This window comes from Triturus cristatus, chromosome 4_2 (genome assembly GCF_964204655.1).
Source record: "Triturus cristatus chromosome 4_2, aTriCri1.1, whole genome shotgun sequence".
Classification (NCBI taxonomy): Eukaryota; Metazoa; Chordata; class Amphibia; order Caudata; family Salamandridae; genus Triturus; species Triturus cristatus.
The window spans coordinates 328,328,715-328,347,276 of record NC_140586.1 but is presented as its reverse complement, the minus strand read 5'-3'; the positions used below and the strand labels follow the sequence as shown (position 1 = coordinate 328,347,276).

Genomic DNA, 18,562 nt, shown 5'->3' with positions numbered 1-18,562 from the left:
GCAGGTGCGCATCAGGGCATTCCAGGATCAACTTGTAATACTGGCGTAATTAGGGTTCCACTGCTTTCCAGAAATGAATGTTGACGCTCTTTCCGCCTTCGATTATAGGAGAGAATTATTCTTTAACTTGTCGACCACGAGCAAACACAGATGAAATTACTAGCAACCTTTGTTGACACTACCTGGACATATTTTAATGTAATGCCTATTGTACTTGTGTGCCGAACGTGACTTTTACTAAAGTGAGAAAAACAAAAAAGTGATTTGTAAATGATTGAATTATTCTCAGCCACTGCCACATTCCAGTGCATTGTTCTTTTGCCCACTACGTCACTCTAGACCGAGACCAGCCATATGGAAATCAAGCTCAGGCCAGAGTTAGAGTTTGGTGGACGGGTACTCAGTCACAACGTGACTGTTATCCTGTCCTCCTTATTACAAGTGCATTATATACTCATGCACTTTTAATAAACTGGATGAAATATCCCAGTGAAGTACAAACCACAAATGCAAACGATAATCCTTCCGCCTTATTTCAACAGCATTAAATTCTAATGCACTTGTAAAAAGGCCGATGTGATATCCGTCACATATGTGATGGAGTACCCATCTGGAAAACATTAAATCAGACCTTTAGTGTTACTCCAATATCAACAGTCTAACCTGAATTTCCAGGCTAAGGGCCCGATTACAAGTTTCGGCGGTGCGGGGGCAGCCGGTACTGTATCGCTGCACACCCACACCGCCGAGACTCGCTGCCGCACGCCCGCCAGATTACAAGTTATTTGTAGTCGGGCAGGCGGCGTGGCTTGGCATTCCCATCTTTCAAAAGCCGCAGTGCCTTTCAAAAAGGCATCGCAATGGGAAAGCCTCACAAGGTTCCTGCATGGCATGGAATGAAAAGTCCATGTTGTGCAGGAACTCTTATGCATGCACACAAGGGGGCACATGTTATGCCCCCTTGTGTGCATGTACAAGTGGAGGAGGCACAGGGGGCTCTCCAGGGTCCCCTTGATTTCCCTTGCGCCAGGGTTGACATGGAGTAGAAACTTCCATCTCACCACCGGCAGAGAGGAAACTCGTAATATGCTTTGTGTATATTGCGGCCTCTGATTGCTCTGCCACCTCCAGGGAACACAAAACAAACACCAGGAGATGATGGACAGAGCGCTAAAACTTTTCAGATACTCACCACCAGTCACAGATCTGGGATGAAACCATCATCGTTCTTAAGCTCACTTTGCCACCCCAGTTCAGACACAGCTATATGCAAATCAGTCTTGACCCTGTGCCTCATGGAAACAGTCCAGCCCAAACTGTCAAGCTGAGTCTTCCCTGGACCGGAAACAAGCATCCTGGGACCGGTTTCAGGCTAACAGTCCTCATCAGTCATGCTAGCTTAAATCCAGTGGCAAAGTGAGAAAGAGACACACGTGTGTGCATACCCTGCCAACTTAGGGCGAACAAAGCAAACACAAGGAGATGATGGACTGAGCGCTGAAACTTTTCAGACACTCACCCCCAGTCACAGATCTGGGTTGAATCCATCATCGTTCTTTAGCTCACTTTGCCACTCCAGTTCAGATACAGCTATATGCAAATCAGTCTTGACCCCGTGGCTCATGGAAACAGTCCAGCCCGAACTGCCAAGTCATGTCTTCCCTGGACCCACTGGCGTAACGAAACTCGAGGGGGCCTCCCTGCAAGGCACCTGGAGGGGCCCCCTCTGGGCTCAATCAGGAGCTCTGCCGACAGAGTGCTGTGCTGAGGGGGCCCCCTGGAGCTTGGGGTCCCCCCGCAGGGGCTGCGGGGTCCTGTGTTACGCCCCTGCCTGGACCGGAAACAAGCATCTTCGGACCAGTTTCGGGCTAACAGCCCTCGTCAGCCAGGCTAGCTTGAATCCAGTGGCAAAGTGAGCAAGGGACCCACGTCTGGGCATACCCTGCCAACTTAGGGAAAACAAAGCAAACACAAGGAGATGATGGACGGAGCGCTGAAACTTTTCAGACAATCACCCTCCGTCACAGATCTGGGTTGAATCCATCATCTACTTCCCTGGACCAGCTAAATATTGGAAAAATATATAAATAAACTCCTCTCAGAGCACCAGGAGAATCACTCTCTTCTGCATTCCACCCAGACAGGCTTCCGCCCGAACCATGGGACAGAGACACCTTTGTTAGCAGTTGTGGAGTAATCCAGGAAAATTCTTGATCAGGGAGGGACAGTGGTGGTCATCTTACTGGACCTGAGCTCCGCATTTGACACTGTCAATTATAACATTCTGGTTGACAGGCTCAGAATGGTTGGAGTCTCGGGCAAGGCCCTGTCATGGATCAAATCTTTCCTGAAGTATAGAACATTCCAGGTGTTCGAGGGGGAGCACACTTCTAAATGTTTGCAGCTCTCGTGCGGAGTCCCCCAGGGCTCATCATTGAGTCCCACTTTTTTTAATATATATCTTAAACCACTGGCCAAATTAGTCCCACCTTATGGGATTCAAATTATCACCTATGTAGATGACACGCAATTGGTGGTAGTGCTAAAGCACCCAAAGAAGTCACGGATCAACATTGAAGCATGTATGGAAGCGGTGGCCTTGTGGATGGATCAGTCTTGTCTCAAAATTAAATGGAGACAAGATGGAGCTAATGATTTTAAGCAGCCACCCCGGGGCGGCTATAGAGGTAGAAGGACTCAACTGGTCCAAATGCCTTGGTCCCCACACCAACCCCCAAAGATCAGATAAAAAATTTAGGAGTCTGGCTAGATAAAACTCTTAACTTCAATGGCCAAGCAAATAAGCTAGCCGCAACATGCTTTGAAATCATTAGAATGTTACGGAAAATCCTCCCATTGCTCCCAGTTCCGGCACGAAGAGTGATAGTACAAGCATTGGTACTCTCATGACTGGACTATGGGAACTCCCTTTACCTAGGCACCACAAAGGCCTCTATAAAGAAAATACAGTGGTACAAAATTGTGCAGCTAGACAGCTCTTGCCTATGCCCCACTGTGAGTCAGTGAAGCCTGTGTTAAAAAAACTTCAATGGCTGCCAATAGCAGAGTGGATCAAGTTCAAAGCTTTGTGCATAGCTCATAAAACGCTATGGGGAACATGTCCCTAGATAAATCAATCTCTGGTGGCCTTTTACCACCCAATGAGACGTATTCGGTCTGCAGATCAGTTTTTGGCAGTGCTGCCAAAAATTAAGAGAGTCCGATCCAGGGGCCGCATGTTCTCCTATAACGTGGCCAAGCTCTGGAACGCACTTCCACTCCAATTGCGTTCCACCCCACACCATCTTACCTTCAGTAAACAGTTGAAGACTGGGCTGTTCAAAAACTTGCCATAATCAGCCTGCCTTCCGAGTCTTCTTGCCACTGACAGCGTGGGGATGCCTAAGGGTAGCCAGGCGCTTTACAAATACTTAATAATAATAATAATCATTCTTTAGCTCACTTCACACCCTAGTTAAGACACAGCTATACGCAAATCAGTTGTGACCCTGTGCTTCATGGGAACAGTCCAGCCCGAACTGCCAAGCCATGTCTTCCCTGGACTGGAAACAAGCATCCTGGGACCGGTTTCGAGGTAACACCCCTCTTTAGCCAGGCTAGCTTGATCCAGCGGCAAAGTGAGCAAGGGACCCACGTCTGGGAACACCCTGACAACTTAGGGCAAACAAAGCACAAGGAGATGATGGACGGAGCGCTGAAACTTTTCAGAGACTTACCCCCAGTCACAGATTGCTCCGTCCATCATCTCCTTGTGTTTGCTTTGTTCACCTCCAGGGAACGGGGGTTCCCTGGCGACGGCAGAGGTCTGACCGCCGAATTCATAATGGGGCGGATGGACCGCCAGTGCGGCGGTGGCTGGATTGCCACCGCCGTGCCACCATGGGTCTGGTGGTCCTCATATAGCGAGACTCGTAATTGGGCCCTAAGTCCCTTTAGATGAAAACAGAAGCAACCCTAGGCCAGTTTTGGGCTACTTGGGAATCATCAATGACGTGAACGATGAGTATGATAGCACAATGAACATGGAGTGCCACAAGGATCCTGCTGCCCTCCATCGATTGGGCCAAACATGGCCAAAAGATGCCTGAGGAAAATGTGATTCTGTTTGAGGGGATATAAGATAGCAGCCCAAGCTAAAATACTACGTGTGCGGTAGCCCAAGATTGATTTGCATATGGTTGACCACTTTCTGTAATAGTGCAGACTAGCTAAAACATTAGATTGAAATGTCACCAATGAAATTCTCAGAGGTTGAAATAAATTTCAGCATTTACACCCATCAGCTTTTGCTTCTGCCAACGATAGAGCTTAGCTGTTTCCTCTCAATGAATTGCCGTTGGTGAACATATTCCTACTGTGAAAACACCGAAGGCTGGTTTGTAGGACAGCCAATGTTTGTGAACACTCTTTAGGAAGAGGTCTGCAGACTTTGCACTTTCCATATGCTCCAGAACCACTTGACACTGACAGAGCATTAGATTCTGGAAGAAGCATGCACAGTTTCATTCACTCCAGAGAGAATATCTATTTCACTAGGGACCAGACCTCTAAATAGGAGGGAAGGCCATTAGCGGGTCAGTCATTCCAACCATGATGGACCCGGTAAGCAATATGTTCCTCTCTTTTTACAGGCATCGAAAAGTTTAAGGGGCAGCACTTCCACAACCGGAATTACAAGGGCCCAGATGGATATCAGGGCAAGAGGGTGCTCGTGGTTGGACTGGGGAACACTGGGGCAGATATTGCAACGGAGCTCAGTAATACAGCAGAGCAGGTGAGCACCGGTAAAAGCCTGAGGCTTCCACTGTGTTGTGTTTCTGCCTTATAATAAAAAACTTTGTGGAGAGATAACACTGTTGTGAATGTTGCAGAACTGTGCTGTTCTTAGGCCCAATGCTGCCTGTTTTCTGGACTTTAGGAGGAGGAAATCTTACAGATCTACCAAAATTATTTCTATCATCTCCTATGTGCTGCCATTACTTAATACCATTAAAGCCCTTATAACTGAATTTCATGTAATGATGAACAAAAATGTGCAAGATAACATTTACCATGACGAAAGAGAATTTGCGTTGAAGGAAACTTGACAACTTCAAGGGAATCTAATTTAGAAGCCACCCCATTGCTTTGGGAGTCAGAATACTTTTCATGGACTAACAGCTTGAACATTTGTCGTTCCCCAAACATATGGAAGTCTCTATTTTCTCTAGCTGAGTCGTTCCTCCGTCATATTCACTAGGCAAGGTCTACTCTAGTCAGACTGGCCCAAATGGCCCCAACAACATACCCCTCAGTACTGGCAGCCAACAGTGGGACTGGCTAGGGAAAATGCTAGAGGAGCACACTTCCGAACACGCAGCCCACCAAACCCTAACCTCACCAAAGGGCGTAGTAAAGTCCCTCGGGCACCAAGGAAGGTCGAAGGAGGATCCCTGCATCGCAAATATTGCTACTGGATATCTGTGCTCACCCAAAAGCTTAAAAATGTTGTTACTGATTGAGCAAGGTAATACGTTTTGTGGAGGGTTGGAGGAAGGAGAAAGAGTTTTTGGTTCAGTTATGATTTTGGTGCAATTTTCATTGAAAAGGCAAATTTTGAACTTACCTTTAACTGTTGACCTTGTGGACAGATTTGCACAAAATGTGGTAGTTTAGTAGCTCAGTCAGCTAAGGTTAAGTATGTTGCTTTTGTCAAGATCTGTTCAGGAGAAAAAAGTTCAAATGTGGCAGGGTGGGGGTGGGAGGAGTGTTTTCCTTTTTTACCTTTAAGCAATTATGCTCACATCTACAGCTCGAACCGTGGAACATTCCAACCCAAACATGGGATGAAATTAGAATTTTACTCAGAAAGCATGCGTTCTCTGGTTTGGTGTAAATCCTTTTGGTAGTCTTTTAGATATTAACATTTAAATGAGTTGTTGAGCAGGTTTTAAAGGTTTTTATGACAATTAAAAAAAAATAGAAAAACCTGATTGGATGAAGGACCTTTTCTCCTGTCATCCCTTTCGGATCTGCCGTACCAGAATTAGAACAGCATATTCGATAGATTCAATTGGCTGTCGCAAGAGAAACATTTATCATGCAGCAGCCATTATGGCACTTGAAGCATTTCACCAGAGCCCTGAAGTTTTGAAAAAAATGGCCTATGTCAGGGATAGGGTAGGCATACCCGAACCCCCAGGCAACAGTGGGGAGCCCCTTAAAGGAGCCCCTTTAGGATGGATTAAAAAACTAAATATAAAATGTCTCACAATTCATGAGCCAGATGTCTGACTTTAGAATCACTTATACTCATAATTGTGGCTGGATAGAACATTACCTGTCTCGGTACCGCAGTTCTTGACCATCATTTTAGATGCAGGGGATTCACTAGTCAGTTTTTCGACTCTCAATTCCTATGTGAACTTCAGGGTGTGTGTGAAGCTTGCACTGGATTCATGACTCTTATTTAGGACTCATGAGCCTGCAAACACCACCAACTCATCCGATCTACCATAATAACCTCCTTCAAGGAATGCATCGACAACAACGCACACAACAGCAAAGAGCTCTTCAACAACGTGAAAGAACTCGCCACCCCCAGCTCCTGCTCCAATGACATACTGCCATCACAAGAACTCTGCGACTCCCTGGCTACCTTCTTTCACCGTAAGATCGCAAACATCCACAACAGCTTCGACACCCTGACACGGACGACAGACGCCATCACCCTCGACTCTACACCCACCAAGCACAACGACCTTCTACTCTCCTGGCACAATGTCAACGACGAAGACACCATCAAAATCATGAACACCATCCCCTCCGGCTCACCTTCCGACCCCTACCCCCACCACATCTTCAACAGGGCAAGCTCCATCATCGCACCCTAACTCCGAAAGATCATCAACAGCTCCTTCGAGACCGCCACCTTCCCAGAAAGCTGGAAACACGCCAAGATCAATGCCCTTCTAAGAAACCCAAGGCAGACCCAAAGGACCTCAAGAACTTCCGACTCATCTCCCTGCTTCTGTTCCCGGCGAAAGTCATTGAGAAAACCGCCAACAGACAACTGAACCACTTCCTGGAGGAGAACAATATCCTAGACTTCCGCAGCAATCACAGCACCAAAACCGCCCTCATCGCCACCACGGACGACATCAGGACCATACTGGACAGCGGCGAAACCGTGGCCCTCATCCTCCTGGACCTCTCGGCCGCCTTCGACACCGTGTGCCACCACACCCTGCGCACACGCCTCCACAACGCAGGGATCCGAGACAAAGCCCTGAACTGGATCACCTCCTTCCTCACCGGCAGAACGCAGAGTCCACCTCCCCCCTTCAGATCCGAAGCCACCGCGAACACCTGCAACGTACCCCACGGATCATCCCTCAGCCCGACCCTCTTCAACATCTACATGGCACCACTCGCCAACATCGCCCGAGCACACCACCTCAACATCGTCTCATACGCCGACGATACCCAGCTGATGCTCTCCCTCACTAAGGGCCCGGCCACTGCCAAATCCAACCTCCATGAGGGAATGAAGGCCGTTGCAGAGTGGATGAAGACTAGCTGGCTGAAACTGAACTCGGACAAGACGGAGGTCCTCATCCTTGGCTCCACCCCCTCGGCATGGGATGCTGCCCCGACATCCACTAACCATGCACGCAACCTGGGGGTCATCCTGGACTCAACGCTCTCTATGACCCAGCAAGTCAACACAGTTTCCTCCTCCTGCTTCAACACCCTCCGCATGCTCTGCAAGATCTACAGATGGATCCCCACCGAAACCAGAAGAACGATCACCCAATCACTCGTCAGCAGCAGGCTGGACTACGGCAACGCCCTTTACGCAGGAACCACGGCTACACTCCAGAAGAGACTCCAACACATACAAAACGCCTCAGTACGCCTCATCCTTGGACTCCCCCGCCACAGCCACATCACCACCCACCTGAGAGATCTGCACTGACTCCCGGTCAACAGGAGGATCACCCTCAAGCTCCTCACCCACGCTCACAAAGCACTCCACAATGCCGGACCAGCATACCTCAACGAACGACTGTCCTTACACACCCCGAACCGCCAGCTTCGCTCCGCCAACCTCGCACTCGCCACTGTCCCACGCATCCGCCGAATGACTACCGTCGGTAGATCATTCTCCCACCTCGCCGCCAAGACATGGAACACCCTCCCCGTCCACCTGCGTCAGACCCAGGACCTGCTGACCTTCAGGAGACGTCTCAAGACCTGGCTGTTCGACCAGTAGCTGCTCCCCCCCACCCCTTAGCGCCTTGGGACCCTCAAGGGTGAGTAGCGCGCTCTATAAATGATTGATTGATTGATTGAATTATATACACATAAAAAACAAGACGTGACCAAAGGCCAAGCATTATGGGCCAGCCATGGGTCATAGGCAACAGACCAGGACCAGTAATGGTAAGGCACTCATGGTGAGATGGGCGCTGGACTTAGCTCTGTGGCCAACCGCTGCTGTGCATGGCCGAGGGTGGTGTGCATCGGGTATTGTGCACAGGGCCAGGTTGGGAGCAGCACCTGACCATAGGGGGTTGTTAATTAAGTGCACAAATATCACCCCATTCAAGTTACAAAATTAAAATCTACACTCAATGGGGCAGTACATTTGTAAACAGTATTTAAGTTAAGATATTTATATCAGATTATATTTTTGTATACATTATTCAGAAATACAACTGTGTTCAGAATTGTTGTTAAACCAGTTATATAGTAATGGAAAGCCAACAGATCTCCATAAAGCCACTGAGAATGAAGAGATCATTGGAAAATTCAATTTTCAGAGTTGGCCTAATGGCTAGGGCGGTCGACCTCGAACCTGGGGAACTGGGTTTGAGTCTCGGCAATGACGCTGAACATCCTGTGATTCTGGGAAATCACTTAATCTCCCTGTGCCTAACAAAAATGAATGTGTCCTTCTGTAGCGCAACTGGTGCTCATGTACAGCGCTCTGATACCCGATACCTTTGGGTCAAGTTTGCGCTATATAAAACTCCGTAAAAAACAAAAAAGCTGCAAAATATGAATGGAGAGACCGCCAGCCTACTGTGCCCGGATTGTATAACTACAGAAGATAGAAGGAAAGTGGCAGTACACAACTAAGTATAAAGTGTATTATGAATGAAATCTGGCTAGTGATCCTGATGAAGCTTGAGGGTGTGAAGCTTGCACCAGATTTACACATCCTATTTAGGATATGTGAATCTGAAAAAATATACAAAATTAAAGAAATGCCTACTAAAAAGCCAATGACTTCGGGATCACATTTGGGCAAAGGCAACTGGCCAAGCCCTGCACCAAACACCCCCTGCACACAGCCAAAGGCTGTGAGCAGAGGGAGTTGGGCTCCTGTGACAGACAGGTGGGGAGCTGGCTCAGCGCCCAACCCTCCCTGTGTGTAATTTATACTGCACCAAATTATTCATTAATCTCAGCTACGGGTAATTACTCAGGGCTGCATTCCAGTCCATCACTATTTTGCACACTATGCCACCTCGGTTTACACCCAGCCATGTGCAAATCAATTTTGACCCTGCTGTAATAGGAGCAATCCAGCTCTATCTAAATGCCAGGGCAGGTACCTCTTGATCCAGAACACAAACAACCCAAGACCGGTTTCACTCTGATCGGAACTCATCAGCACAGGACCCACGTCTGGGCATACCTGTCACACTGAAGGCATCGCACTGAAGTATACAAAAAAGTAATGGATAGAACATTTGAATTAATCTCAGCCATTGGTAATTACTCAAGCAGCATCTCAGTCCATCACCATGTGCTGGAAAGTGGATTATTAGTAGTGGTAAATATGCATCTATTACCAGCAATAAGGCCATTCACACAGTCTAAGGCTCAGAATAGTTCTCAGAAGATTATTCTCATGCTCAACCCTTGGTAGCTTGGCTATGAGAAGGTAGGCTTAACGTCAGAGATAGGTATGTAAAGCATTTTAAAAGACAAATTCAGTAAATAAGACACAACACACAATAAAAATCCAACACCAATTTACAAAAATATCAAGTATTTTTATCTTTAAAATAACACCAAAGCAAAAAAAAAAATCCAATGTAGGGAACCGTAGATGTGAATTTTTAAAGATGTAGCACTATGTAGCACATAGAAACCTATAGCTTCTATTGGGACATTTGGTCGCGCTAGACCAGGACAAAGTCAAAGTTTTAGCCGACCGCGATGGAGCCCTGCGATGGAGCCCTTGTGGTAGGCCTTAGTCAAATTATTTACCTTCCGACTTTGAAACTTTCATGAAGCTTTTTCTGCTGGGGTCCCTCGATACTCTTCACCAGTCCAGGTTCGGTGAGGGTTCACCGGCTTGACTTTCAACAAGCTCCCAGTCAAACTCTGGAAGTCAGACCTACGGAGATTTTCAGCAGAACGAACCAGGGATCCAGGCCGTCTCACGGTTGAAGGGGGGCGACTTGACTCTCGCGGTGGAACCGGATAAGATTTTAACTTTGGACTTAGAAACTTTTCTGGAGCTTTTTCAGCAGGGGTCCTTCAATGCTCTTCAGCAGGCCGGGTTCAGTTAGGGTTCGCCGCCTTGCTTTCCAGGAAGCTCACAGTCAAACTCTGGAAGTTGGACCTCCGGAACCTTATAGCGAGACGAACCAGCAGGGCAGGCCGGCTAGCAGTTGAGGGTCGCCGGCTTGGCTTGCCAAGTTTATTCGGTCCACTTATGGAGCTTTTTTCTAAAGTTGCTCCAAAATTCTTCAAACTTCTGGAACTTCTTCCTGAAGGTCCTCTGGGGTTCCAAAGTGTCTAAAATACAATCCAAGATTCATTCTGGAATCTCCAAGACGGTCCTTGAAAGTTTGGAACTTCAGTTCCCACAATTCACTTAGACAAAACTCTTCCAAATCCATTGGACACACTCCTGGCTGGGGATTCTTGGTGGTGATAGTCTAGGTGAGCTCTGTTAACCTGTAGCTTGCAGGGAGTCCACTCTTTAGTCCTCTTGAAGCAAGTTAGGTCCACAGGGCTGTAGTTCTAGATTGTGCAGCAGGCGCAATCAGTCAAAGTGCATGGCCTGGTTGGTGCAAATCAAGCTTCCAGCGTGGACCCTTCTTCTTCTCTTAGTTTCAAGCTGCAGATCTGAGAGGCTCTGCCCTTCTCAGATACTTATTCACTGTTCTCTGGGGTCAAGTAGGAGGTCCCTCTTGTCCAATGAGGTGCATGTCCATTGCCTCCAAAGTGTGGCGTAATGGTCTCCCAGAAAGCACTATTTCCCCAAAATGCAATATGGCTGAAGTCTCAGCAGAGGAACAAGAACTAGCTAAACCAACCTCCAGTATGGCTAATTTCCATAGCTCTCCTACCCATGATATCTGCAAATTCCTTCCTTAAGCCTGCCATCTGGCTGGGTTAAGAGAGGATGGGAGCAGATGGACCTGTCCTTTTCTGCCTGTCCCACTCTTCCTTTCAAGCTCCATGGGTTACAAACCTTCCCCTCAGCTCTGGCATTCTTGTGTAGCACAGATCTCTCCGGTACATACAAATTATTACGTAATAAATATAATAAAACATAAGGACAATTAATTTCTCAGTCCATTAATGATTATCGAAAGCCTTCATAGCAGGTCTTAGATTTTCCCTTACATGACATAAGTGGATATTGTCAATTACCCTAATGAGAGAGACAAATAATGTTCTCAGCATTAAAACCAATAAGTAGCAACAAAGTCCTAAAAGACCTCTACCAAACCAAGTGGCATAAGTTTAGGTCCATACTAAACAATAGCAGCTTCATGATAGAATCAGAATAGGATAATGTACATCACATAAGTTGCTTGGTAAAAGACAGAAAAGTATTCTGAAACAATCAGCGTAATTGGATAAACAATACATTTTCCTTTTACAACAAAATCTAAAAAGATAAATCTAATCTTATTTTGTGCGAAAACGCATTAATAGCAGCAACTACATATGCACATTTCTAAAACATTTAAACAGCAACACATAACAGCTTAGGTAGAAAAGTGAGTTAGAAATGAGTAGTGGGAGAGTGAAAGTAACAGAACATATCCCAATTATGCAAAGAGTAGTTAAATAGCAGCCAATACATGTGCAAAATACAATCCAAAAAAGGAGAGAACTCCATAAAAAAAGACATCAGGCACAGGGATTAACAGCATAATTGAAGGGAGAGCCGTGTGTCTATAAATAGAACCCATTTCAAAATATATACATAAACTCCTTTAAAAAGTTTAATAGTTTTACACAGACTGCTTCGTTCTTCGGGCAAAAGAGAAAGTCACGGGCTGAAGTTACATTTTTAATATAGTTTTATAAAAACATCGAACGAAGCCAACGACGACGACTCAAAACCAAGGCTGGACAGACAAACAAGACATGATCCAGGTTCTGAATGCTCAGCTCACAAAAAATACTGATTTTCCATTTATCATGCAATGGGACCAGTTTACTGTTAAGTCATTTAAAGGTAAAAGATTCATGCGACATAGGGTAAGCCATCGTCGAATTCCATGTTGTAGATTCCAAGATAAATATTTCTGAGAAATTCTCTATGAATTTGTCCTGGCTATTATCTTTAACCTCTCTTTAGAATTACAAAATTTAATATCTCTATTATAGCTGATCTTACCACTTATAGTTTTTAAAAAGGATTTAAATTCTAAAGGCAGGAGGGTGATCATTGATTCTTCTTGCACACAGAAAACATTTAGTGCCAAAGAAAAATCACGACAAAGGGATATTTACCTACTATACCGCCAAAACTTTCTTGGCACATGAAACCTCTTAATGTATAAGGCTCGCTATTTTTTAACTGATATCCCCAATGTAAAACCCTGGATAAACCTTGGAAATAGGTGCTTATCAAGCCAAATTCCAATCTAATATCAGCTGATGGGACTAACGTGTTAAAATTACATAATTTAAGTAAAATATGACCTTCACTCCTATCTAAAAAACTCAAATCCTTTACAGGAATTGATTCAATAGCATAAAGCAGAGTCGGAGGGATTTTTGCTTTAAAAACCATGCGCAGATGTAGAAAGTGCCTTCTGCCCATTGCACTAGAAAAAATACGCAAACCATTAGCGTGAGATACTGCTTTACAAGAACTGTGTTCGATATGAAGTTTATTCTTCGTACTGCCTGTCATTAATTTCCCTAAGTAGAGAAAGAAATCTACCTCCTCCAGCTTTTCATGACCAATTTGCCACTTAAAATTACATGATTTCTACTTTCATGAATAAAATGTTGCTTTTCGAAACATTTATCTTCAAAAATGTGCCACCGTGTAATTCTGTAATGATCTCTGCTTTTTGTTCAGCCCATTAGGGTTTAGGTCCATCACTGCTATATCGTCAGCGTAAAGGAGACATGCAAAAGAACGGCTGCCTATCTTAGGTGCATCTCCCTGAGAAAAGCATTCGGGTAAATCTGCTACATATAAGGAAAAAAGCAGCGGTGCTAATAAACAACCTTGTTTCAGGCCATTTTCGATGGGTATTACAGATGATAAGCCTTGATTTTCTCCCATTAATACCTGGCACCAAGTTTGAGAAAGTAAGCCAATAAGTAAAGAAAGCAGAGGAGAGGGCATTCCCATTTTGTGCAAATTTCTCCATGGTAGTGGCCGGTCTACGTTATCAAAGGCCGATGAAAAATCTATAAAGGCAGTATACGCGTTTGACCTACGAAAAATCGTGCATTTCTCCTCAATTGGTTTCAACATGGAGATGTTAGCCAGGGTGGAGTGATTTTTCCTAAAACCTGCTTGCTCTATATGGAGGACCTTCTTCTCCACCACCCATTCAGTGAGGTGATCAAGAATACTACGAGTAAATATTTTCCCCACCACATCTAATAAGGCTATTTGCCTGTAGACTTTGCAACACCATGCCACCTCAGTTTGGACCCAGCTATATGCAAATTCCTCTTGACCCTTCTCCAAAAGGAGCAGTAGAACATGAACTGACAGACCTGAACAGGAGCACAAGCAACCCAAGACCAGTCTCGCCCTGATTGGGGCTCATCAGTCGGGTGTAGCTTGTATCTAGTGGCAGAGTGAACCTGAGTCCCACGTAAGGGGCATAACCGTCATACTTAAGGCATCGCACTGAAGTATACAAGAAAGTGAAAAGAAGTAATGGATAGAGTACTTGAATTAATCTCAGCCACTTGTAATTACTTGGAGTCACATCCAAGTCCATCATTGTTTTACACACCATGCCACTTCAGGTTCGACCCAGCCATGTAGAAATTAGTCTTGACCCTGCTGCAATAGCAGAAGTCCAGCCCAACCTGCCAGGCCAGGTCCTCCCTGAACCGAAACACAAGTAACCCAAGACTGCTTTCATGCTGATTGAGGCTCGTCAGTCAGGATAGCTGGGCTCCACTGGCACAGTCATCACAGAACCCACATAAACTCACATTAAGCGTTGCACAGAGTATAAAAAGAAGCATAAATAGAAAGCTTGAATTAATCGCAGCCACTTGTAATTACTCCATCATTATTGTGCACGCTATGCCACCCCAGTTTGAACCCATCCATATGTAAATCAGTTGTGACCCAACTCCAATAGTAGCAGTATAGCCCAAACTGCCAGGCAAGGTCTCCCTGAACTAGAACACGAGCAACCCAACGCTGGTTTTGCCCTAAGTAGTGCTAATCATTGGGGTGTATCTTGTTTCCAGTGGATTTAGCCTTAGCACTGCACAGCACTTATATTAGAGTTGTTCTTGATGGCACTGGTCCTGGCACACACTATCCTCTTTTTACCAGGCAGACTGTGATCAATACACTTGGCTAGGTTTGGGTAGGGTGGAATTTTGGGACAGGAAGCCATTAGAATTATTTGGTGGGAGGCTAGCAAATCACTGCACAGGAGAGAAATGATAGGGCACTGGCACAGCACTCCCGCATTTAGACTCTGACTCCTGCGTTCTCGTCTAACTTGCTTATGCCAGGGACAGACCTTCAGTGGAGTCTAACCACTACTGCCTATCTGTGGGTGCCTGCCAAATATAAACCAAAAGACTAGCTAATCAGCACGTACACATTGGCAGACACTGTGTGGGAGTGCATCAGTCAGCATGCCCCATGCTAAGAAATGCATGGGCTTGACCAGGACTGTAAGTACAGGTAGACCACCCTACAGCTTGTCCGGCTTCCAAAACATTTTTCTGGACTGTATTTTTAACTGACTCAGTGGCCGCAGGGGCCGTCAACTGTGTGGCGGGCAAAAAGAATCCAGATCCCCCAAAAAGTATGCAGTTGGAGCATACTGTCACCAGCTGGCTCAGAACACCCATTGGATTCAGCAATTCATGCAGAGGCGATATTCTATATGGGCAGAGACTGCTGTGTATATTGAGGATGATTGTGGGATGAGGATCTTCTTACCAACAGTGATGCACACATTCCGGAAGTGGAACAAGTCATGGAGCTTGGAGATGTGGTGAGCAGAGAGTACACTTTTAACTTGTTGTGCAACTAATAGGATACTAGGCACTGAGCAAAACACAAAAAAACAGTTGGGTGGCAACCAGTGTAGCACTTTAAGTGACAGAAGGTGAGCTGAACATAGAATATAGTCCAACCCAGGAGTAGTACTGTATGCTATTAGAGGAAAAGCACAAGTCCTTGATAAGATTGGTCCTGGATCAGTGTTTGCTAGCCCTCATCTGCCTTAAGGCTTCAGGAATGAGCAGCGGGAAGTAGCCCACTAATGGCGAGTGGGATCTGGTCGTCAGCATTTGCCAAAATAAAGTACTTTCCTGTGGGGAGTGAGTTGCCTGGTAACAGAAGTAAACAATGAGATGGAAGGAAGGTGAAGAACTGTTTGGTTTGAAAGGATGATAGTGTGGTTGTGCCTCCTTGAGGTCAGGTAAACCATTGTTCTCCAATAAAATATTAGCTATTCCTGGTCTTATGGATACTTTTGGGTGTTGTAGTAAAGAGGCGTTGAGTGCAAGGCATGCAGTGGCCATTGCCAGTTGTTGGGTGGCTGTGTGACTGAATTTGATTTGGGTGTGGCCGAGGTGAGTTACGATGGATGTGTTTGTTATTCGAGTGTGAACACTGCTCTTGCTAGTGGTTGCAGAGGCTTAGAGGACACGTTGTTTGTTGGTTGAATGGTGAAAAGACCCTGTGTCTATGTGTATTGTCTCTTTTTCTATATTAACCACTGGTTGGTGTGAAGCAATTTGGGTTTTGGAAGCATGTGATTGATTGATTTTTTTTTTCATTTCTTTTGAGCGTCGGTGGTATCTTTGTATGGCAGGAACTTTGTATATATATCATCATCATCAAAATGTTTGTTTCGGATGAAACATCAATAAAACTCATCAGCTTAAAACAATCAACATATCAATACATATAGGTTTGGTTAAAACTAGATAAAAACACATGGACTGCGATTCATAACTCAACCCTTCAATAAACAATTAAAATCTACAATTTAGAAATTCATCAATACAAATTAATTTAGATGGACACTATATTTCTCTTGCCTGACTTCTAAAATTTGCAGTACAATATACATTCAATTCATTACTCTCTTTCCAGGTTATGTTGCTCAACAAAGCAAATTTTCCAGTTATCATCCACACAGAGGTTAAACATTTTCTACACTGAAACCAATTACTCCCTCAGTATAATTTCTTAAAATTCTTAAAGCTGCCTGTCTGCACTTCCTGACCCCCAGCTGCCAACATACAGATAGAATCCATTCCCTGTGAGGGGACGAATAAGCATTACAGAAAAAGAACAGATGCATGATCATTTCAATCTCAGTTCTACATGCTGGGCATTTGTCAGCGGAGCAATATTTCTTGCCCTATTTTATACAAAAACTATTTAAGGGCAGTATTTAAGATCTAAACTTGGCATATAATTGTTTGGTCATTTGACACGATATATTGTCAAAGAAGGGCTTCAGAAGTGGCTTGCGTATTTGATCCAAGAATCTGTCTGTTATATTACCAGGGATGCATTTTCTTATCCCTGCTTCCCTCAGATGTTTACATTTTTCTTTATAACAGATTTGTTAGAAGAATTCCAAAGGACAGCTAGAACTATCTTGTATAGCATGTCCTTAAAATATCCTAGGCAAGAATTCATTGCTACTGGTTAGATATGGGGGCCTCGCTCCTCAGTGTGCCACAACCTGCACCAGTACAGTAATGGTCTCTGTTTGACTGTGTATGTGATAGGGTACATGTCTAGGTCCTCTAATAACGGAATATGGCGGGTACTCTGTGGGAGTGTGTAAGTGATCATAGAAACCTATTTTCAGCCACTGCTAATCTATTATTTTTAACATGCCCCTATAGCTCTGAACCATACAGCACCATTCCCTTTATCTTAGCGTTGTGTATTTGGATAGGGGGTGAAACCATTCTTGTAGCTGTACTCTAATTTCAGAATGGCTGAGAATTCATGCTGCAATTTTAATATGCTATTACTAATCTGTTGCACCCAAGACAATTTACTCTTCAATTCAACTCCTAGATAGTCAAAATCTGTAACATGCTCAATCATTTCCCTGTGTGTGTGTGTGTATGGGGGCCTTCCTGGTTTTGTAGAGATTAAAGGACATTAATTTAGTCTTTGAAGTATTTGACTCCAGCCCAAAATATGTACACAAAATCAAGAATTGATCGACCAATGCCTCAAGCCCAGAGGGAGTTTTTGGAGTTAAAACTATGTAAACAATAGTTTTGGTATATTTTTTTCTCCTATTCTCAGTATATCATTGGCGAGGAAGTCAAGATAATCTATTACACCATTTATATTTCTATAAAGAGAACAGAGTTCATGCAAGGACACATCCCTGTCCAACTCCCTTGTTAATCCTAATTCGATTAATCATTTCCCCCCCTTTGACCCATCTGACCTGAACATAGTTGGTCTCATGTTGCCTTATTAATATCTATAGTATGTTCTGAGGACGATCCATAGTGGCCAGGACCTCCCAAAGCTTATTGCAGGAACAAAATCAAATCTACAAATGCCACGTAATAACTGGCCCTTATCCAACACCACAGTTTTCCAATATATTGCACCTGATCGGGAATTTTGGTTGATAGTACTGACTTTGGGACGAAACATGGCTTGCGGGTCAGTCAGCATCTTTTTTTCCCCAGTATTTGACAGCAAAATAGTTTTTGAAGGCTATTGATTAGACGAATGGCTCTGTAATTAGGACGGTCCTCACGGTTACCCTTCTTGTATATTGGGATAATCTCAACATCACACCATGACTTAAGCAGATTTACCCATTTTAAAATAGAGCTAGTAGGCCCATTAAGGTAAGGGGCCCAGACTTGAGGTTCTGAGGCGTAAAGCTCACCTGGGATTTGATCAGGACCCGGGTTTTCCCAGAGATAATCCCCTTAATGTCATTGTAAAACTCATGGAGTGTAATCTCTAGGAGGCTTGCTGTATCTTTCAGCTACTATAACTACTATATATTAATAACCCCAGCCTCATTATACCCATCACCGGAGGCCAAGTAATGGGTTCCAAGGTGGT

The 18,562-nt window shown here is 44.8% G+C and overlaps 1 pseudogene; it reads left to right on the top strand.

Moving 5' to 3' along the window:
- The window catches only part of LOC146833813 (flavin-containing monooxygenase 3-like), a 248,842-nt pseudogene that overhangs the window by 111,245 nt on the left and 119,035 nt on the right, over nucleotides 1-18,562 (top strand).